This window comes from Prionailurus viverrinus, chromosome F2, assembly GCF_022837055.1.
Source record: "Prionailurus viverrinus isolate Anna chromosome F2, UM_Priviv_1.0, whole genome shotgun sequence".
NCBI classification, from domain to species: Eukaryota; Metazoa; Chordata; class Mammalia; order Carnivora; family Felidae; genus Prionailurus; species Prionailurus viverrinus.
The window spans coordinates 37,301,010-37,324,363 of record NC_062578.1 but is presented as its reverse complement, the minus strand read 5'-3'; the positions used below and the strand labels follow the sequence as shown (position 1 = coordinate 37,324,363).

At 37.6% G+C, this 23,354-nt stretch overlaps 1 long non-coding RNA gene across 1 annotated transcript; it reads left to right on the top strand.

Annotated features, from left to right (window-relative positions):
- Nucleotides 1-272: 272 nt before the first annotated feature.
- LOC125156057 (uncharacterized) lies at nucleotides 273-21,055 on the top strand. The gene is made up of 3 exons (XR_007148453.1): nucleotides 273-484; nucleotides 13,200-13,251; nucleotides 20,623-21,055. It is a non-coding gene; the product is annotated as an uncharacterized LOC125156057 (long non-coding RNA).
- The last annotated feature ends 2,299 nt before the right edge of the window (nucleotides 21,056-23,354 follow it).

Here is a 23,354-nt window from a genome sequence, read left to right as displayed (position 1 = left end):
CTAGATTCCATCCATCACCTCTGACCTGTGTTGCAATAGCTCTTTCCCATAAAGGGGACATGTCTGAATCATCTAGACCAGCAGACTATTCACCCGACTAGTCACGTACACAGCATTTTACTGATTGCAGAGCTCCTTCATGTTTGCGTTTTGTACTTCAGTTTCTTTGCTATTCTCATAACAATTCTTTGTTTGTTTTTTAACGTTTATTTATTTTGGAGAGAGTGAGAGAAAGAGCACGAGTGGGGCAGGGGCAGAGAGCAAGAGGGAGACACAGAATCCTAAGCAGCTCCAGGCTCTGAGCTGTCAGCACAGAGCCCAATGCGAAGCTCAAACTCAAAAGCCCTGAGATCATGACCTGAGCCAAGTCAGACTGGGCCACCCCGGTGCCTCTCATAACAATTCTTTGAAAGGAAGGAGGAAGTTACTAGCCAGGCAAGAACTGGCTATTTTCGGGCACAGAGGAAGGTGTTGGGAATATGCAGTAAGTACTCTCTTTCCCTGGCTCTGTTTTATAACCCCTTCTTCCTCTCTTTGAAACTCTTTCTTTGGATTAATTAGTCCAATGTTCTGTTGCGTTTCCTCTTATCTTTCTAGTCCTTCTCAGTCTCCTTTGCTAGTTCTACTCCCTTTTGTCCATTAGAACTTGAATCCTTTTGAAAAGGCAAAAGCTTGCAGCATCCAAAATGTTTTGTTTTTTTTTTATGGAACTTAACTCAGAACATTATTTTTGCCATGTGCAAAACAGTTTACTTTTAGGTTATTCCCAATGAAAGTTGGAATTGGAAAGAAAAGAAAAGGAACCAGAAGCGTGGTAGGTTAAAAATGTGCTGAGATAGCTCCTCACAATTTGAAAATAAAACTGGCTTCTTAACAAATGGCAGAAATGTCCTAGTGCTTTTACTAATCCATTTAAAATCCGGTAAAAATAGGGCACCTGGGGGGCTCAGTCAGTTAAGCGACTAACTCTTGAATTCGGCTCAGGTCATGATCCCAGGGTCGTGGGATGAGTCCCTTGTTGGGTTCTATGCTGAGTATGGAGCCTGCTTGAGATTCTCTCTCTTCCTCTCTGCCACTTCCCCACTCACATCTCTCTCAAAATAAATAAATAAACTTGAAAAAATAAATTAAAAATAAAATCTGCTTAAACCTATTTCTAATTGCATTCAAAAACATTTTTGGGTACATCAAATTAGTTAATACAATTCAGAATAATAATAACCATTTGTAAATAAAATTAGGAACTCTCGTTGGAAATGCTAAGAACTACCTGAATGTGTGCAAAGAGTAGACCATTATCTCCCTGCCAAGTCTGTATGTCCATGTTGTTATTGATATAAAGGGCAGTTCTAATATCCATATATATATTAACCCTTTAAATTTCATTGGAAATGAATTTTATTGTGTACCTTTCATGGACCACTTAGCTAGGGTGCTTAACTTTTTAGAGTGATTGTGGGGATGGGGGACAGGAACAAAGATGTGTGTCAGTTGGAGGGTGGGGTTGGGCAGGTAGTGGTTACAGCTATGGCCAAGAAGCGTTCTCAGATCTTGACCAGTTCTTTAAAAAAGGTATGTTATGTTTTCATCAGGAAGAGGAGAAGTAGCATAAATAATTTAGGGAACCCTACATCAATACTTTAAAAGGAATTAGAACACACCCTTCTAATTATCATTGAATCTGCTTTTATAATGAAAAATAATACCTTTTTCCCTCATGATGAAAGTAATCCATATTCATTTATTTAATTTAGAAAATATAGACAAGCAAATGGAAGAAATCACACCTGTAATCCCATCACCCACAGATATACTTTCTATATTCTTCCATTCATTTTGTACCAAATGGTGTCATAGTATACACCCCATGTGTAACTTGTTTCTTTCACAGAGCAATATTGTTACTATCCTTTGACAAAAATCTCTAAATCTAAATCTATCAATATCTAAAGCATGAAATGGGTAGTCCTGAAAATTCTAGTTTTTATTACCACGGAACTAATAAACTTTCAAGTTAAATTTACAGGCTACAGATGTGTTCACATAGTCATAATATGTTTTTGTAAAATTTGCGGAAATAAGATATTAAAAAAAATTTTTTTCTAAAGAGAACCCTCCCCAATTTTACAAGTGTGAGGTCTCACAAAACCTGCATCAATCCCTGGTAGTACATCCTTTCCTTTCCCACTTCCATTAATTCAGCAAATATTTTTGAGTATTTATTACGGGCCACACACTGTTCTAGGTACTTGAGACACATCAATGGACAAAACTGAAAGAGACTTACTCTGCAGTGAGGAGAGGGAGGCAGCGAACACAAGGAAGTAATTATGTTGTATGCTGTCCAGTGGTATTTGCTGTGGAGAAACAGCAGGGAAGAGGGTAAAGGAGATTACTATTTTGGCAAAGAGAGGAGGTCTGGTAAAATTAAAAAAGATGGGTAAAACCTCATAGAAAAGAGAACATTTGTGCCAAGACAGGGAGCCCATTTTTTTGAGAGCATTTATACATCCTTCTCATTATTATTTCAGTGTATACAAATATTGAATCATTGTGCTGTATACCTGAACTAGTATAATGTTAGATGTCAATTACACCTCACTAAGAAAAAACTCACAGCATTTTAAAGTTTTATCTCTAACCAGGATTAAATACATATAAACTTTTATTTTTAACCAGGATTAAATACGTTACGTACATAGGTGCATATGAACATATACCTATACATAGTTTAAAATTTTGTTTTAAATATAGTTTTGCTTGGTAACAACTTAATAATTCTACTAACATGAAAATAATAGATTTTAAATGGAAATGAGAGGAATGGCTGTCCTGAGTTCTTGATCCTTTCACAATGATTTATAAGAAATTACATAACCTTGATTTTAAAAATCATAATTTAAGGGGCGCTTGGGTGACTCAGTCAGTTAAGCATCCAACTCTTGATTTCAGTTCAGGTCATGATCTCACAGTCATGGGATTGAGGCCTGCATCGGGATCTGTGCTGATAGCATGAAGGCTGCTTGGAATTCTCCCTCTCTCTTTCTCTCTCTCTCTCTTTGCCCCTCCCCTGCTCGTGCTCTCTCTCTCTCTCTCTCTCTCTCTCTCTCTCTCTGTCTCTCTCAAAATAAAATAGATTAAAATAAAAATTTTTTAAAATAACAATTTAAGGCTTGTCTAGCACAGGCAGCCCACAGAGAGTAGAATCTGATACTTTTTACAACTGCTAAAGTACACATCTGAATGATACAGAAGTTCCCAAATTTAAAGGGCACTGCTGTACATGGTGAAAAAAAACCTCTTGTCAACAGAATGCAATTTATACTAATCCTAAAATTTGATGGCACTTTTGATTCTGCCTATTTTTAAAAGGCATATATTTATGTATAGATTATACATAAGAAGCCTAGAATGATATGCAGGAAAATGTCAACTTATTTTTGTGCTTATTGGTAGCGAGCTTATTTTGTGACTACCTACACCTTTTGACTTTTCCACAATGTGCACGTGTTACTTGAATAAAAACATGCTTTTTATGTTTTCCATGCTTCCATATTTGACCTTTTTTTTCTTTTTAATTTAATTTAACTTTTTTAAATTTACATCCAAGTTAGTTAGCATATAGTGTACAAAGATTTCAGGGGGAGATTCTTTAATGCCCCTTACCATTTAGCCCATCCCCCTTCCCACAACCTCTCTAGTAACCCTCTGTTTTTTCTCCATATTTAAGAGTCTCTTATGTTTTGTTCCCCTCCCTGTTTTTATATTATTTTTGCTTCCCTTCCTTTGTGTTCATCTGTTCTGTGTCTTAAAGTCCTCATATGAGTGAAGTCATATGATATTTGTCTTTCTCTGACTAAATTCGCTTAGCATAATATCCTCTAGTTCCATCCATGTAGTTGCAAATGGCAAGATTTCATCCTTTTTGATTGCTGAGTAATACTCCATTATATATATATATATATATATATATATATATATATACACACACACACACACACACCACATCTTCTTTATCCATTTATCTTTCGATGGACATTTGGGTTCTTTCCATACTTTGGCTATTGTTGATAGTGCTGCTATAAACATTGGGGTGCATGTGTGCCTTTGAAACAACACTCCTGTATCCCTTGGATAATACCTAGTAGTGCAGTTACCGGGTCATAGGGTAGTTCTATTTTTAATTTTTTGAGGAACCTCTGTACTGTTTTCCAGAGTGGCTGCACCAGCTTGCATTCCCGCTAATAATGCAAAAGAGATCCTTTTTCTCCGCATCCTTGCCAACATCTGTTGTTGCCTGAGTTGTTAATGTTAGCCGTTCTGACAGGTGTGAGGTAGTATCTCATTGTGGTTTTGATTTATATTTCCCTGATGATGAGTGATGTTGAGCATTTTTTTCATGTGTTGGTTAACCATCTGGATGTCTTGTTTGGAGAAGTGTCTATTCATGTCTTTTGCCCATTTCTTCCCTGGATTATTTGGGTTTTTCTGGGTGTTGAGTTTGATATGTTCTTTATAGATTTTGGACACTAACCCTTTAGCAGATATGTCATTTGCAAATATCTTCTCCCATTCTCTCAGTTGCCTTTTAGTTTTGCTGATTGTTTCCTTCGCTGTGCAGAAGCTTTTTATTCTGATGAGGTCCCAGTAGTTCATTTTTGCTTTTGTTTCCCTTGCCTCTGGAGATGTGTTAAGTAAGAAGTTGCTGTGGCCAAGATCAAAGAGGTTTTGCCTGCTTTCTCCTCGAGGATTCTGATGTTTTCCTGTCTTACATTTAGGTCTTTCATCCATTTTGAGTTTATTTTTGTGTATGGTGTAAGAAAGTGGTCCAGGTTCATTTTTCTGCATGTTGCTGTCCAGTTTTCCCACCACCACTTGCTGAAAAGAGTGCCTTTATTCCACTGGATATTCTTTCTTGCTTTGTCAAAGATTAGTTGGCTATACGTTTGTGGGTCCATTTCTGGGTTCTCTATTCACTTCCACTGATCTGAGTGTCTGTTTCTGTGCCAGTACCATACTGTCTTCATGATTACAACTTTGTGATAAAGCTTGAAGTTCAGGATTGTGATGCCTCCTGCTTTGGTTTTCTTTTTCAAGATTGCTTTGCCTACTGAGGGTCTTTTCTGGTTCCATACAAATTTTAGGATTGTTTGTTCTAGCTCTGTGAAGAATGTTGGTGTTATTTTGATAGGGATTAAATTGAATATGTAGATTGCTTTGGGTAGTATTGACATTTTAACAATATTTGTTCTTCCAATCAGGAAGCATGGAATATTTTTCCATTTTTTGTGTGTGTCTTCTTCAATTTCTTTCATAAGCTTTCTATAGTTTTCAGTGTATAGATTTTTCACCTTTTTGGTTAGATTTATGCCTAGGTGTTTTATGGGTTTTGGTTCAATTGTAAATTGGATCAATTCCTTGATTTCTCTTTCTGTTGCCTCATTGTTGGTGTATAGGAATGCAACCGATTTCTGTGCATTGATTTTATATCCTGCAACTTTGCTGAATTCATGAGTAAGTTCTAGCAGTTTTTTGGTGGAATCTTTTGAGTATTCTATATAGAGTATCATGTCATCTGCAAAGAGTGAAAGTCTGACCTCCTCCTGGCCGATTTGGATGCCTTTTATTTCTTTGTGTTGTCTGATTGCTGAGGCTAAGACCTCCAAGCTATGTTGAATAACAGTGGCAAGAGTGGACATCCCTGTCTTGTTTCTGACCTTAGGAAGAAAGCTCTCAGTTTTTCCCCATTGAGAATAATATTAGCATTGGATCTTTCATATATGGCTTTTATGATCTGGAGGTATGATCCTTCTATCCCTACTTTCTTGAGGGTTTTTATCAAGAAAGGATGCTATATTTTGTCAAATGCTTTCTCTGCACCTATTGAGAGGATCATGTGGTTCTTGTCCTTTCTTTTATTGATGTGATGAATCATATTGATTTTTTTGTAGATATTGAACCAGCCCTGCATCCCAGGTATAAATGCCACTTGGTTGTGATGAATAATTTTTTTAATGTATTGTTGGATCCGGTTGGCTAATGTCTTGTTGAGGATTTTTGCATCCATATTCATCAGAGAAATTGTCTATATTTCTCCTTTTTAGTGGGGTCTTTGTCTGGTTTTGGACTCATGGTAATGCTGGCTTCATAGAAAGAGTTTGGAAGTTTTCCTTCCATTTCTATTTTTTGGAATAGCTTCAAGAGAATAGGTGCTAACTCTTCTTAAATGTTTGGTAGAATTCCCCTGGAGAGCCATCTGGCCCTGGACTCTTGATTTTTGGGAGATTTTTGATTACTAATTCAATTTTTTACTGGTTATGAGTCTGTTAAAAATTTCTATTTCTTCCTGCTTCAGTTTTGGTAGTTTATATATTTCTGGGAATTTGTCCATTTCTTCCAGAATACCCATTTTATTGGTGTATAATTGCTCACAATATTCTCTTATTATTGTTTTTATTTCTGCTGTGTTGGTTGTGATCTCTCCTCTTCACTCTTGATTTTATTTATTTGGGTCCTTTCCTTTTTCTTTTTGATTAAACTGACTAGTGGTTTATCTATTTTGTTAATTCTTTCAAAGAACCAGCTTCTGGTTTCATTGATCTGTTCTCCGTTTTTTTTTTTTGTTTTGTTTTGTTTTGTTTTGTTTTTGGTTTCGATAGCATTAATTTCTGCTCTAATCTTTATTATTTCCTGTTTTCTGTTGGTTTTGGGTTTTTTGATGCTCTTTTTCCAGCTCTTTGAGGTGTAAGGTTAGGTTGTGTATCTGAGACCTTTCTTCCTTCTTTAGGAAGGCCTAGATTCCTATATACTTCCCTCTTATGACCGCCTTTGCTGTGTCCCAGAGGTTTTGGGCTGTGGTGTTTTCATTTTCATTGGCGTCCGTGTACTTTTAAATTTCCTCTTTAGCTTCTTGGTTAGCCCATTCATTCTTTAGTAGGATGTTCTTTAGTCTCCAAGTATTTGTTACCTTTCTAAATTTTTTCATGTGGTTGATTTCAAGTTTCATAGCGTTGTGGTCTGAAAATATGTACAGTATGATCGATCTTTTTGTACTTGTTGAGGGCTGATTTGTGTCCCAGTATGTGGTCTATTCTGGAGAATGTTTCATGCGCACTGAAGAAGAATGTATATTCCACTGCTTTAGGTTGAAATGTTCTGAATATACCTGTGAAGTCCATCTGGTCCAACATGTCATTCAAAGCCACTGTTTCCTTGTTGATTTTCTGCTTAGATGATCTGTCCATTGTTGTAAGTGGGGGTGTGGAAGTCCCTACTATTATGGTATTATTATTAATGAGTTTCTTTATGTTTGTGATTCATTGATTTATATATTTTTTTGCTCCACATTTGGAGCATAAATGTTTACAACTGTTAGGTCTTCTTGGTGGATAAACCCCTTAATTATGACATAATGCCCTTCTTCATCCATTGCTACAGTCTTTATTTTAAAGTCTAGATTGTCTGATGTAAGTATGGCTACTCCAGCTTTCTTTTGTCGACAATTAGCATGATAGATGGTTCTCCATCCTCTTATTTCAACCTGAAGGTGTCTTTAGGTCTAAAATGGGTCTCTTGTAAACAGCATATAGATGGATCTTGTTTTCTTATCCATTCTGTTACCCTTTGTCTTTTGATAGGAGCATTTAGTCCATTGACATTTAGAGTGAGTACTGAAAGATATAAATTTATTGCCATTATGTTGCTTGTAGAGTTGGAGTTTCTGGTGGTGTTCTCTGTTCCTTTCTAATCTTTGTTGCTTTTAGTACTTATGTATGTATGTGTGTATGTATGTATGTATTCTTTTCTCCCCTCAGAGTGTCCCCCTTAAAATTTCTTACAGAGCTGGCTTAGTGGTTATGAACTCCTTTAATTTTTGTTTGTTTGGGAAACTTTTAATCTCTCCTTCTATTTTGAATGACAGCCTTGCTGGATAAAGAATTCTTGGCTGCATATTTTTCTAATTCAGCACATTGAATATATCCTGCCACTCCTTTCTGGCCTGTCAAGTTTCTGTGGATAGGTCTGCTGAAACCTGATCTGTCTTCCCTTGTAGGTTAAGGACTTTTTTTCCCTTGCTGCTTTCATGATTCTCTCCTTGCCTGAGTATTTTGTGAATTTGACTATGATATGCCTTGTTGATGGTCGATTTTTGTTGAATTTTTATGGGAGTCCTCTCTACTTCCTGGATTTTGATGTCCGTGTCTTTCCCCAGGTTAGGAAAGTTTTCTGCTATGATTTGTTCACGTAACACTTCTACCCCTTTTGCTCTCTCTTCATCTTCTGGGACCCCTATGAATCTGATGTTGTTCCTTTTTAATGAGTCACTGATTTCTCTAATTCTTAAATCGTACTCTTTTGCCTTAGTCTCCCTCTTTTTTTCTGCTTCATTTTTCTCCATAAGTTTGTCCTCTATATCACTGATTTGCTGCTGTGTCTCATCCATCTTTGCCACTGTGGCATCCATTCGAAATTGCAGCTCAGTTATAGCATTTTTTAAATTTCATCCGGCCTAGCTTTTACTTCTTTTTTCTCTACAGAGAGGGATTCTAATCTATTTCTGACTCCAGCTAGTGTTCTATTATCGTGATTCTAAATCTGGTTCAGACATCTTACTTGTATCTGTGTTGGTTAAGTCCCTGGCTGTTGTTTCTTCCTACTCTTTCTTTCGAGGTGAATTCCTTCGTTTTGTCATTTAAAAAAAAAATTTTTTTAATGTTTATTTATTTTTGGAGAGAGACACAGAGTGTGAGTGGGGGAGGGGCAGAGAGAGAGGGAGACACAGAATCGGAAGCAGGCTCCCGATGCGGGGCTGAAACCCATGAACTGTGAGATCATGACCTGGGCCGAAGTCAGACACTCAACCGACTGAGCCACCCAGGCGCCCCTCGTTTTGTCATTTTGAAGGAAGAAAAGGAATTAGTAAGGTAAAAAAATTTAAAACAATTAAAATAAAAAAAATTAAAATTAAAAAATTAAAAAAAAACATACACACACACACAAATCAAATAAATGATGTTAGATCTTAGGTGTGTTTTGGTCTGGGTGTTGAAAGGGGCTTGATAGATTAGAGAAAACGGGGAGGGGGAAGGAAACCGTTTGAAAATTTGAAAAAATGAGTACAAGTACACTGAAATAGAATAAAATGAAATTATGGAAGTCAAATAGAATTTGAAAAATTTACAAAAAAGTAAAAAAAATATAGTTTAAAGGAATTTTTAAAATATTTTAATAAAAGTTGAAAATAAAAGTAAATATTTTCTTTCTGTATTCAAGAAAAAGAAAACGGAAAGGGAACAAAAAGAAAATTGAATAGATGGACCAGCGAACAGACTGAAATATGATTGAAATTACTTTGTTTTCCCCTAGAAGTCAAACTATGAAGTACTTTATAGTCCGTAAACTCAGCAGGCAGAGACTTGTGTTCCTGAGGAGCAAAGTTGGTCCAGTTGGGCGGGGCTTAGTGTAATGGCTCCATTCTCCACTAGATGGCACTGCTTAGCTTACTGGGGTGGATTGTTGTGGCGCTCGTATGTGCATATGCGCATGTGTGGGAGTGGTGAAAATGGTGTCACCCAGCTACCCAGTCTCTAGTATCGGAGTTCTGTTTTCCCCAATTAGCAATCACGCACCTGTCCTTTGTCTCTGGCTTCCATCCACTTCCTGCTTTCACACTGTCTGTGATCCAGCCCCAGGCAGCATCTCCCTCCTGAGTTTTATCTCAGATGCGGCTGTTTTTCCAAACCCCTTACTTCTGAGGGACTGTGGCTTTGACCCATTCTGCCCCTCTGCCGGAGGGTCTCACTGAGCAATGCCTGGGTGCTGGCTGCACCCAGGAATGTCCGCAGGACTGTGCTGCTGCCGATGCCCAAAGACTGCGGCTGGGTTCCAGTCAACCCCAGAAAAAGTTCAAGCGATCATGTAGCAGCAGTGTTTCAGGGATTATGGAAAATCACAACACACATCTGGCACTAGTTTTCACCCTTTAGGACCTTGTTCCAGCACCAGCAAATGTGGTTGTTTTCCTGGGTCCACTGGGGCCTTTGCCTGTGGGAGAGCCACACAGCCTCTACCAGGTGTCCTCCCAGCAGGGGAACTGGCTCTCCCCGTGTGGCCCAAAGACCTCCGGACTTCACTTTGCTCCTGAGGATTCACCCTTCTCACCAGACCACCACCAGGTTCGAGCTGCGCTGTTTCAGACTCTGTGCTCCCCCGTTTATAGTGTCTTAATGGAATTTAAACCCTCTCCTCTCTCCTTTCTCCCTTTTTAGTTCAGTCCCTGTAAAGCCAGTGAATTAAGGTTAAAGTGCCCATGGTCACATCACTGGACAAAGATAGGCCTAGAATTCAGACTCTAATTCTAGCGCTCATTCCTCTAAACTAGAATACCTTGGATGTGGAACCTAACTGAAGACCATGACATAGCCTCGGTTTACTTAGAGAAGGAAACGTGACAAAGCATATGTCATTTGTTTCTGTTTAAATGTTCAAGTTACTCATCTTTTTTTTAAAGTTTATTTACTTTTGAGAGAGAGAGACAGAGCACGAGCAGGGGAGGGCCAAGAGAGAGGGAGACATATAATCTGAAGTAGGCTCCAGGCTCTGAGCTGTCAGCACAGAGCCTGACCTGGAGTTTGAACCCATGAACCATGAGATCATGACCTAAGCTGAAGTCGGATGCACAACTGACTGAGCCACCCAGGTGCCCCTCAAGTTCCTCATCTTAAAGAATCTGTTGCATAACAGCTAACACTCAGGTTGGATGTTTCAGGAAGATTGTTTAGAATGTTTTTTAAAAAATGTGCTGGAGATTTTCATAGAAATTTCTACTTTTCCTGATAGCCTTTTATTTCCTCATCTTTCTCTTTCTTCTCACATATACATGCAAGTTTTTCTCTTCCTACTCTTTGCACAGAAACAGGATATGTTGAGAACAAGTTCAAAGAGGTACCTATGTGGAAAGGTTCACAGTTGACACAAATCAAGAATAGATCAGTGAAGTGGAAACCAGTGGAACAATGTTATTATTGTTTATATTCAGGCAACATTGGCAAAAATACCCCGCGCACTGTGACATGAAACTGAGCTTCTAAATAAGCGATAACTACTTTAGTGTAGAGCTTTACTTTCGCTAACTTGTTTACTTTATGATTGTAATGCTACTTAGTAAATTTCTGTTAATGAACTTCCTAATATCATTAGTGTATAGTCTTAAAATTAGGCATGCATCCTTGTTTTAATAAGAGCTTGCAATGCACAGGAGCCATCTGTCACATTTTCAGTTTGAATATAAGAATTATCCTACACGCCCCTACTGAATCAGTATTGACATCTATAAACAAGACTAATAGGAGATATAAAAATAATAAATGATTAGCCCTGTGAATAGGCATGTGGAATTACTTATTGCTTTTCCCTGTTCTATTTGTTAATGTTTATTTATATATTTTTATTTTTATTTTTTATTTTTATTTTTTTTCAACGTTTATTTATTTTTGGGACAGAGAGAGACAGAGCATGAACGGGGGAGGGGCAGAGAGAGAGGGAGACACAGAATCAGAAACAGGCTCCAGGCTCTGAGCCATCAGCCCAGAGCCTGACGCGGGGCTCGAACTCCGGGTCGGCGAGATCGTGACCTGGCTGAAGTCGGACGCTTAACCGACTGCGCCACCCAGGCGCCCCAATGTTTATTTATTTTTGAGAGAGAGACAGAGAGACAGACAGACAGACAGAGTGAGAGTGGGGGGAGGGACAGAGAGAAGAGGAAGACAAAGAATCCGAAGCAGGTTCAAGGCTCTAAGCTGTCAGCACAGAGCCAAACACAGGGCTCAAACCTACCAACCGTGAGATCATGACCTGAGCCGAAGTCCGACGCTTAACTGACCTGAGATGAAACAGGATGCTTAACCTACTAAGCCACCCAGGCGCCCCTCCCTGTTCTGGTTGTTAACCAGAGTTTGATTACCTGTAATAAACACAAGCAATATGTATGTTGTTTCATGGGATAAAAAAAAAAAAAAGAAAAAAAAAAGAATGTTTCAGGCACAATATCCTGAGTTAACTCTCACAATACTTCTTAGAAAAACATGATCATCCCCATTTCTAGTAATGAATAAGGTCATTCCCAGGGAGGAGAAGCAAGTGGTGGAAAGAAGATTCACACTCATCATCCTTACACCACACTACAGGCTTTTTCTGCAATGCTTGCTTCCTTCCCTCCTTTTCAAGTTGTGTGACCTTCCTCACAACACTTCTCATTTCCAATTCTGAGTCAAAGCATTTATACAAATACACTGACAGACACTTGCTTACTCACGATGGGTTATTTCCACTGTCCTCTTTTGAGTATTCCCAAAACTGAGGGGAAAAGGCTGCTTCCGATCAGCCTTTTCTAGTGTTACATATCCTTTCCTCTCCCTCTAATCTGAAGGAACGCCACAAACATATATATAGCACTGAAAGTCATTCTTTTCTTTCTTCAACTATGTTTCTCCTTTCTCCTTCCCATTTTCTATTCTGGCACTGGAGAAGCACTGGAAAGCACATCCTTACAGACATGCTCTTTTTTTTAGGGACCCTATTTTTTAAAACAACTAATTGCAAAAATACATGATGTAAAATTCTTAAGCACTCTCAAGTGTATATATTTACATTTTTACTATATTTACATTTACTATATTTACATTGTAACAGATCTCTAGAGGTCTTCCCTCCCAAAGCTGACACCTTATTGAAGTTATTGAATAACTCCTCATTTTACTCTCCTCCCACCCCAGTCCCTGGCAACCACCCTCCTACTGTTTCCATAATTTTGACCATCCTAGACATCTCATATTTGTGACTGGCTTATTTCACTTAGCGTGGTGTCCTCAAGGTTCATCCGTGTTGTGGCATGTAATAGAATTTCCTAATTTCTAAAGGCTGAATAGTATTTGATTATTTATATTTACTGCATTTTCTTTATTCATCTATCACTGGACATTTGGCTCCTTCCACCTCTTGGCTATTGTGAATAATGCTGCAATGAACATGGGTGTATAAACATTTTTTTTGGGATCCTGCTTTAAGTTCTTTTAGATATATACCCACAGGTGGGACTGCTAGATCATATGGCAATTCTAACATTTAGTTTTTTGAGAAACTTCCCTACTAGGTTCTACACATTTGCCAAAACTTGTTATTTTCTATTTTTTTTTATATAGTGGCCATCCTAATGTGTCATTGGGATTCTGTTTTCCATTTCTGTAATGATTAGTAAGTATGCACTATTTTTTTAATTTAAAATGTTTTGTTTTTATAATTGAGAACATACTATGTGCTGGTTACTGTGTTAAGTGCTTTGTATGCAATAGCTTATTACTTTTAACAACCATCCTGTGGCCTAGTGGTATTATCCTTACTTTGCGTTTGAAGAAACTGAGAATCAGAGTTTGAGTAGTTTTCCTAAGGACAGAGAACTGCTACACGGTGAAATCAGAATTCAAAACCAGTTTTGATACCAAAGCTCACATTTCTAACAGTTGAGTTATCTCCCTGCTTTTTGCTTTAGCCATTAATTCGCTAAGCCAATTTTTGGTGATGTATACAGTTCTATACAAAGGAAAGGGAGAGTAATATTTGTCAAGTGCCTGGCTTGTGCCAGACACTGCTAAATGCTCACAGATACGTAGGTGTGAGTGTGTTTTGGAGTGGAGTGAAAGAGGGAAGTCCTTGCATTTTACACATACAAGCTTTTATTCCATTTACATGGGTGGCATTGCAAGTCACAGAGTGCAGTGGAAACAAAGTTGAGTTTGTTTTCTTACCATAGTCTTTGTAAATTTGAAGGTCATTTTTGCTGATAAATATACTCTTAAGAAATATGCAGGAATTCCAGATAAATTCCAATTCCAATTAAGGAGTTGACTGTATCTCATAGAGAGGGTACACAAGCAATAAACTACAGGAAAGAAGAGTCTTAGCTAGGATAAAAGGAAACAAAAATAAATGAGTACATAAACTAGGAACTACCAGTTAGTTTATTCTCTTGAGCACTTGCTCTGCTGCACCAGCTCTATTTTCCCCATGCAGAGTGCCTACAACTGCTTCCATATTGTCTCCCCTGTTCTACTTCACCTCATGGTAGAAACAAAAGCAGTGGGTCAAGAGGTATTTTAGTTTTGCTAACACAGTGACAAATTCAGAACTGATGGGACATTTAAGATGACCCTAAACCCAGGAAAATTGAGTCACGTGAATACATGACTCTTGACTGCCTATGGTAACCCCCTAATACTGAAATCTTTAGCCCAAACTTCATTTGGTCATGAAAAGCATGAAGAGAATGGGAAGCTAAAATCATTTCATCTGTGCCTTACATTTAAAAAGCATATTAACCTCTTATCTGGATTGAAATAGTTTGGGGTATATTACTGCAATATTTCAAATTCGTAATACCAATTATAAACAAAAACATCTTTAGGTGAGAGTATAAATCTCCCAATAAACTTACAAAAGAGGTGATAAAAATGGCTGCTGGTATTTATAATATTCGTCAAGTGCTGCTAATGTTATAGAAACCAATAAGCTAGCTAGTTTTTGTAGTTAAATATGATATTGCCACAGCCTTACCCCTAAAACGCAGGGACAGTGTAAGTGCGGTAATGTATTTTGTGTCACAGCCTCCAGTGTAAATCATGAGCCAGACACAGCATGCCATATTATCTCAACTTTTGTAAATTTTATAGATTTAGAATTGCTGAATTGAAATGAAACTACCAAGTAAAATTAAATGCTGTTCATAGATATCCTATACAACTGTTGGGAATCACAGCCATCTGTGAAAATTATACCCAGATTTATTGCTCCAACCCATTGCATCTGTGCTCTTTAGCAATGTTCTTTCACTCTTTTTGCTTTCTTTTCCTCTTAGTTGTGATTTATTATCTCCTTCTTTCATCTCTATTAACAGTTCAACATCTCTTAATTATACCTGAATGAGGCTTCATTATACGCTCTTCTGAAGAAAAAATGGCTTATGACAGTAAATGAGAAAACAATTCAAGAAAACAAATGAAAGCCATAACTTCACTATGTTATTAGTACTTTATTTCATATTGCTTAGTCTTAGTTCTTAATTTTTATGTATTATTCACCAGGAAGTTTGAATAGTTAGGCTTGCAAAGCACCCCATAACATAGTCGCAGGTTCTGTTAATTATTTTCGTGTTGAGATATAAAAGTTAAGTCTACAATGTAATGTATATTTCACAATTTTTCAGAGTCCATGGCTTTCACATGAATATTTTTAATGAGGCATTTCAATAAAATTTTTATAAATGAATTTTAGTTAACAAAAAATTGTCCCTGTGAAATAGAATTGCTCTATTGGTATTTCTTAATTTATTTATTTATTAAAAAAATTTTTTTTTTTTTGGGACGCCTGGGTGGCGCAGTCGGTTAAGCGTCCGACTTCAGCCAGGTCACGATCTCGCGGTCCCGGAGTTTGAGCCCCACGTCAGGCTCTGGGCTGATGGCTCAGAGCCTGGAGCCTGTTTCCGATTCTGTGTCTCTCTCTCTCTGCCCCTCCCCCGTTCATGCTCTGTCTCTCTCTGTCCCAAAAATAAATAAACGTTGAAAAAATAAAATTAAAAAAAAAATTTTTTTTTAACATTTATTCATTTTTGAGAGACAGAGTTAGACAGAGCATGAGCAGGGGAAAGGAGAGAGAGAGGGAGACACAGATTCTGAAGCAGGATTCAAGTTCTGAGCTGTCAGCACAGAGCCCAACATGGAGCTCGAACCCATGAACTATGAGATCATGACCTGAGCTGAAGTCAGACACTTAACCCGCTGAGACACCCAGGTGCCCTGGTATTTCTTAGTTTATAAATGAGAAAACAGTAGCTTAGTAAGGTTAATGGAGATACCCAAGTCATATGGGTCATAAGTAACTACATGTAATTTGGATGTATAAATATGGATGTCATTCAAAAATATGTGTTTGACCCAACATATCATACTACTAATGCTATCTTATATTATGTTATTTTCACTTAAATATTTTGTCATGTAAGTATTTCTATCATTTATATGGCTATTATTTTTATTATTCATATAATTCCCCACCAAGTTGATCGATATTTTCTCTGGTTTGTTTTTGCTCTTGCAAATAAAGATATAGTTGACATTGTCACACATATGCTTTCATTTCTGTTAAATTTTATCTTTAGAATAAATTCCTAGCTATATCCATGTTGAGTAAAGAACAGTGTCTTCAAAAGTTGTCTATGCTTCTCATAGGTTATTTTATTTAAAAATTTTAACAAGAAATAGGGTGCCTGGGTGACTCAGTCGGTTAAGCATCTGACCTCGGCTCAGGTCATGATCTCATGGTTTGTGGGTTCGAGGCCTGCATAGGGTTCTGTGCTGACAGCTCAGAGCCTGGAGCCTACTTCAGATTCTGTGTCCGTCTCTCTCTGCCCCTACCCTGTTGATAGCCTCTCTTTTCTTCTCAAAAGCAAATAAACATTAAAAAAATAAAAAAATAATAAAAAATGTAAAAAGAAACTATATAAATAATGCGTTATACTAGTTAAAAAATTATCAAGAAATGTAAGACATTTCCAGATAGTGTATATGTTGCTCATTCTGATTGGCCTTGGTCTTTCAGACTGTGTTTTCCTTACATTCATTAATACTATAATGGAGAGCCTGGCATAGAACCAGTAGCAGAAGGAATGATGAGAGTTGAAAGATATCTTCCACCAGAAGATTCATCATGGCTACCATGCTCTACCAACGTAATGAATGTATTTCTAGTGTTATATGGATGATATTTGAGTTCATTGGTTTATATTTCCAGGATTTCACAATGAATATATTCACAATGAATATAGTAATGCTTGCTATATTAAGATCCTTTCTTAAGAACCTTTTATAACACAGTTCCTCACGGATTATTATTTATGTCTTATCAACTCAGCCTTTAAGTTTTCTACTCTAGAAAACCCTACCCAGAAAATCTCTTTAAAATAATCTCATTTCTCCTGATTATGAACACTCATCAGCTTACTCATCCTCATGACAGTGATTCATTCCTTTATCCAACAGATGATTGCCAAGTTCTCTAGATACTGAGAACAGAGCAGTGTCTAAGAGACAGATTAAGATCTTTGTTTCCACAGAGCTTACAGTATTGTCGGAGAAAGCAGATAATACAAAGCAAATAGTCATTTTTGGTTTAATCAGTACTATGAGGTTATATGTAAGATAGGGAGATTGGACAAAGATAGTCATGTGGTGGGTTGGGGATAGATGGCTTCTATCTTCGAGTGCTAATGAAAGACTTCTCAAATCCTTTGAACTAAGACCTGAAAGCTGAGGGATAAGGGGGCCAGGAAACAATAAATGCAAATGCCCAGGAGAAGCAAAGGTTTGCCCTGTAAAATAGAAAGAAAGCCAGAGGGACTGGAGTGTAGTTGATGTGGCAGGAGATGAGCTTCAAGAAATTCTCAAGGCTGATCATATTGGGCACTGTGGGTCATGCTAAGGAATTTGGATTTTTACTTTGTTTGTAAGGAGAACCTCCCTTTGGAGGTTATCGAATAGGAGAATGGAATGATGTGCTAAAAGATCACCTGGCTGCTGTATGTCTTGTCCCAGGTCAATCACTTACCCATCTGGCGTTGACATCTAGTATCTAGCACATAGGAAACACTGAACAACTAAGTACAAATTATCCGTTTTATGTTCAATATCTTCTCCAATATAATCTCTCTTTTTTGACTATCCCTTTTTTTCCTGTTTCCCTGACTACAGGGAAATTTCCAATTCATGACAACTCAGCGAAAGCATTACTTACTCTTCCTGGGAGCCTTCCTATCTTTAGAATCTACATCTTGTTTACCCCTGCTCAGTCTTTGGCCCAGGGTCTTAGTTCCCTCATAGAATAAGACGCTTTAAGATGCTGTTCTCCCTTGGGACTCGGCAAGACATAGGCCCTTGCATTCCTTATTTTATAGCTGGGCGGAGAGCTGAATATTCTCCAGTAAATGTATATAGAAAATGAGTGGGACAAGTGAGGAATTATTCACAATAACAGTTTCTGTAAGATGTACATTGGATTCACTTACTTTGGAGAGAAGAGCAGGGACCAGTGTGAATCATTCCACAGGGATCATGCTTAAACCAAAGGGAAGGTGCCCTTCCTTTGGGCCCACATAAAGGAGCCTGAAAACTGGGTGTGAAGAATGAGAGGCTTTGGCTGCCATCAGTTAGATGCTCTGCAAACATAGCAATTGGCATTTCTATTGTAAATATTTAGGGCAAGAAAAAGAAAGAAATTCAGATGGCACACATAATGAGGTACTTTTTTTTTTTTTCTGATTACTCCGGAAAAATCAAAGGCCACACAGGAACCAGATAGTAGAACTGGAAATCCCCTTGTACTTCTCATTTTGTTTAGTTGCTTATTATGAGTAAGGAAAAGGATGAGAAAAGAGCAGATAGGACTAAGTGCTGCCACTGAGGTTTTGTGCAACCACTAAATAACACAACCGAGAGAAAATGAAAATGGGAGGCAAATCCTGTCTTTCACTGGATGGAAGCAGAACTCAGCCATTAATAGCAAGGGGAGGCATGGTGAGGTGGAAAAGCCGTAGGGACTGGAGTCAGAAGATGTGAGTCCCAAGCTCTGCTGTTTACTGATATGACCTTGGATAAATCCGTTAGGTCACATTGAATGAGCTGGGTTTACTCAACTCATAATGATACTATCATTAGCAACAATTTCACAGGTTTGTTAAAACAAATGAAACAAGATTAGCAAAACTGATTTGTTATTATCATTTCAATAAAAATAGCTGAGACTCAGAGGGTGGTGGGAACTGCTCCGTCTTTACTACACCCCGTCCCAAACTAGAAACATTTTCCCCAAATCTCCTTCCAGCACACCTATACTGTAATCTCTCCTCTCTTTACAATTACTTTGTTGAGCAGTTTTCTGATGGCCCATCATGATGCTAGCCAGCTGTAGGGCTAAGGTGGCCAACCAAGGGATCTGATTTTAAGTACACTAGGTGAGCGGGTGTGTATTAGCATTGATTTTTCACAGCCTGTTTTGCTGTGTTCATCAGTTGGCTCTTCTCCCTTTGGATTCATGCACTCAGCACATTTCCACATTTGTACTTTGCTTTGCAATTATCCCTGACAAACAACTATTTGCAGTATGTGATGTTACTAAACAGTTTTCATGCAAACCCTGCTTTCCCACATCCCGGAAAAGATTGACTCTTTTTTAGAGTCTATTTAAAATGGGCCGCATTTATGCACTGACTGGTGAAAAAGACAAACATGACCAAACAGAATCTCTAGTTTAGCATTTGAAATCCCTGAAATAGGTTGATGGTAAAAGCAAGACCAAGAGGTGATCAAAATGCTTGGCTGTTGTTCATTAGTGACATTAAACATAAGCAGTGATTGATTTCCCTTAGCTGAGCTTTGAAAACACAAATAACCTACAGCACATTTGATTTTCTTACCTGGATGCTGTAATGACTGATTGAGTTCAGTTCACTGACACAAGCCATGGCCACTGTAATAGGAATTAGTCCCTGAACATGGCTTTGGACCTTATTACCAAATGTCTGGGGGCAGGGAGGGAATAAGAAAAGAAAGTTATTAGTGATAAGAAAACTCAATATTGGGAATCTAGTTTATTTTTAGCACTAACCTCAGGATACAGAAATTTGGAATGAAATGGACTCAATACTGATTAAGAGACTGATGATCACTATGGTTTGTGTTGAGAAGTATCAATGAACTGTAAGTCAGTCAATTAACATGTAAAAGATAAATAATACCTATATCACACATGTTTGCAAATATGTCTCTAGGTTGAGTTCCCCTCAACTACCTAACACTGAATTATAAGTTCATACTAGGCCAACACTACTCTCATGTGAAGCCTCCCAATATTTTTCTTCCTTATTTTTTTCTTGATTTCATAGGAAATTAGAATATCTATTTATAAAAATGTGGCAGTTTGGGAATCCGATCTAGGGGTATATAATCTGGAGTTTTTCCAAAGGTGGAAATAAAAGGTTAGAAAAGAAAAATAGCTAAACAAGACTGTATATTAGGATATTGTGGACACAATCAATTCCTCACACAAGTCTTATCAACCAATCGCCTCATATGAATTTGTTATAAATGCAGTCTTAGTCTTTGGGCAGGAAAGTAGATAATTTAACTCAGGCCCTTTGAAAACCACACAGGTCACCAATACAGTAATGTAAACATGGCTGGAAAATTCCCATTTCAACTCTGGTGACTACCTTGGCTGTAAGCAGATTTGATGAGGAAATCCTATGCCTGTTTTTGTGGGTCCATTCTAAGTTTCCACAGGGAAACAGAACCACCCCTCCTGATGCTGCCTGGTATGCATAATGTGGTCCTTACTGGATAATTGTGACATTAATGTGTGTCTCATCCTGATCTGGAGTTAGTGCAACAAAAACAATAGAAGAAAGTGAACCTTTATTCCTGTGCCACACTTTGTGGTAAGACATGCATGTATTAGCTCATTTAATTCTCACAGTGCTCCCATGTTATTATTTTCCTCATTTTTTTCCAACAACCAATCTAGCACAGAGAGGTGCAAATTGCCCATATTTTCCTCTTATGAAAAAATTCTCAATGGAGGCAAGGAGCAGTGGATCATTTCAAACTTACCACAGCAACAGCTTCGGGAAAGAAGGCATATGTAAGATGACATTGTAAGCCACATTGGTCAGCAAATAAAGGACGGTCACAACGGGCATGGATACAGAAACAGACACTGGTAGAGTCCAAAGAAGAAAAACAAAAGGACATTTTACTGTTTGAACATTTGAAAAGAACCCAAGAATATAAGCATTGCATCCAAATGGAAGATTTTCCTGTGGGCAAAGGTGATGACTCTCCTCACAGTTTAGAGCACTTTCTCCAAGACATCTTTTCTCTCACTTTCTCTCACTTTCTCTTTAATCCATTAAGAAACTGTCATCCTGATGAACACTGGGTGTTGTATGGAAACCAATCAGACAATAAATTTCATATATTGAAAAAAAAAAACAAAACTGAGAACAAACTGAGGGTTGATGGGGGGTGGGAGGACCGGGAGGTTGGGTGATGGGTATTGAGGAGGGCACCTGTTGGGATGAGCACTGGGTGTTATATAGAAACCAATTTGACAATAAATTTCATATTAAAAATATAAAAATAAATAAAGTTATATAATGTAAAAAAAAAGAAAAGAAAAGAAACTGTCATCCTGAAATAAATAAACTGGTATGATCTGTTTTGAAAAAGTCAATTATATTCACTTTCCTACAAGCATATTTATAGCTTCCCATCAGAGGAAATATCTTCCCTTAAACTTCTGCTAGGTGACAAAGGAAGATATGCTGAGGCATTAACAGTGTGGAAGAAAGATTTTGTCCCCCTCAGTCTAAACCCAGTGTCATGCCTGTGAATATGCTGCATAGGTGGCAAAAGGAAATTAAGGCTACAGATGGAATTAAGGGTGCCAGTCAGACTTGAAGAGATCACCTTGTATCATTTGGAAGAAGGGCAGGAGAGGCTGAAATTTACAGAGAGGTTCTCCTTGTCCTTGTTGGCTTTGAACATGGAAGTGGACCATGAGCCAAGAAGTGTAGGCAGCCCTTAGAAGCTGGGAACAACTCTCAGAAGACAATGGCATAAAATGGGGACCTCAGACTTACAACTGCAAGGAACAGAATTCTGGCAATAACCTATATGAGCCAGGAAATGGATTCATTCCTAGAGTCTAAAAAGGAATGCAGCTTTGCCTACGCCTAGATTTTAGCCTTGTGAGCTCTGTATCAGGGGTCTTACACACAAACATAATAAAATACACACATATATACCTACATGAATAAAATAATAAAGTTCACTCTCCGCTATAGTGTGCTATGTCCAATGCAGTGCTACATATATGAGTGCGGTCATATCCTTTAAAAAGTATGTTGAGGGGCGCCTGAGTGGCTCAGTCAGTTGAGCCTCCAACCTTGATTTTGGCTCAGGTCATGATCTCAGGGCTGTGAGATCAAGCCCCGCATCAGGCTCCATGCTTTGTACATTTTGGATAATTCTTTGGTTTTGGTTTTCTGCTTTTATACCGAGGCTGATCTCTTTAAAGGCAAGAATGCTTCTTTTTCATTTTTTTCCTCTCTAAGCATTCAAATATATGCTTGTTGAAAAATAATTTTGTGAAGGTTTTGACTTACTCTGAGGTATTGGAGCTTCTTTGGATGGCGCTAATATGCATGGCTTACAAGTACATTAGTAGTAAATAAAACAAATGCTATTGCCAGAAGGTTTTTAAAAAGTAGGTACTTTACAAAAATAGCAAGCTAATAAGAAAAGGTATGTTCATCACACAATGATGTGAATGTTGACTTTAAACCTGTAAGCAGCAATTCTTAATGTTCATTGAATTTTTGGTACTGGCAGGTCCTTAGGAATTTCACCTGAGAGCCACTCGTTTAATGGCTCTGAAAATTGCAAGCTGGTATATTTCAGTACTTTTCTCAAGTGGCTCTGTGCTGCTAGAGTTAAATTGGAATCTAAGTTTTCTGACTTGATATTAGGGTAACTTTTCCATAGTCTGTTAGAGCATTTTAAAAATTTTCCTACATATCTAAGATTTTGAACACTTGCACTCAAGATGGGATGTGGCTCCTCAAGGACAGGGATGTGCCTATTGATCTTTGATTAGCTAAAGCTTAGCACTATGCCTGGGCCAGAGTCAGCATTTGTCAAATGAGAGGTTTCATGAGTGTCTTCCCTGGGTAACCTTGGGAAATCACTTCATCTTCCCAATTCTCACTTCCTGATCTATAAAATGGGAACAAAATTCACCTTATTTATTCCTAGGTTGCTTTAAAATATATATTTATGTTTGCTTATTAAGAAAATTATTATAGTTTTTCAAAATGGTAACTTTATTATGGCATACATATAATTACCATTTTGAAAAATACATACTTATATACATAGGAAAAAATATATACATTATTTTATTTGGTATATTAATAAGTTAATATTTTAAAGATTTATATATATCAATTATTCATATATTTATATACCTGGATATAGCTAAATACAAACATATAAAAGTGCATTGTTAAATCTTTTACTGCAAATTTTTATATGAATGAACAAAAGGATAAAGGATTACAATCAGAACTTGGGTCTTTTTTTTCTTTTCTGTAAAATGACTAAGTTATTTTATGCCTGAAATAGTAAAAATTCCTTTTGATCCCACACAACTGTTAGTGCTTTTTGACATTCTCTCAAATCATGTTGTCAAAGATT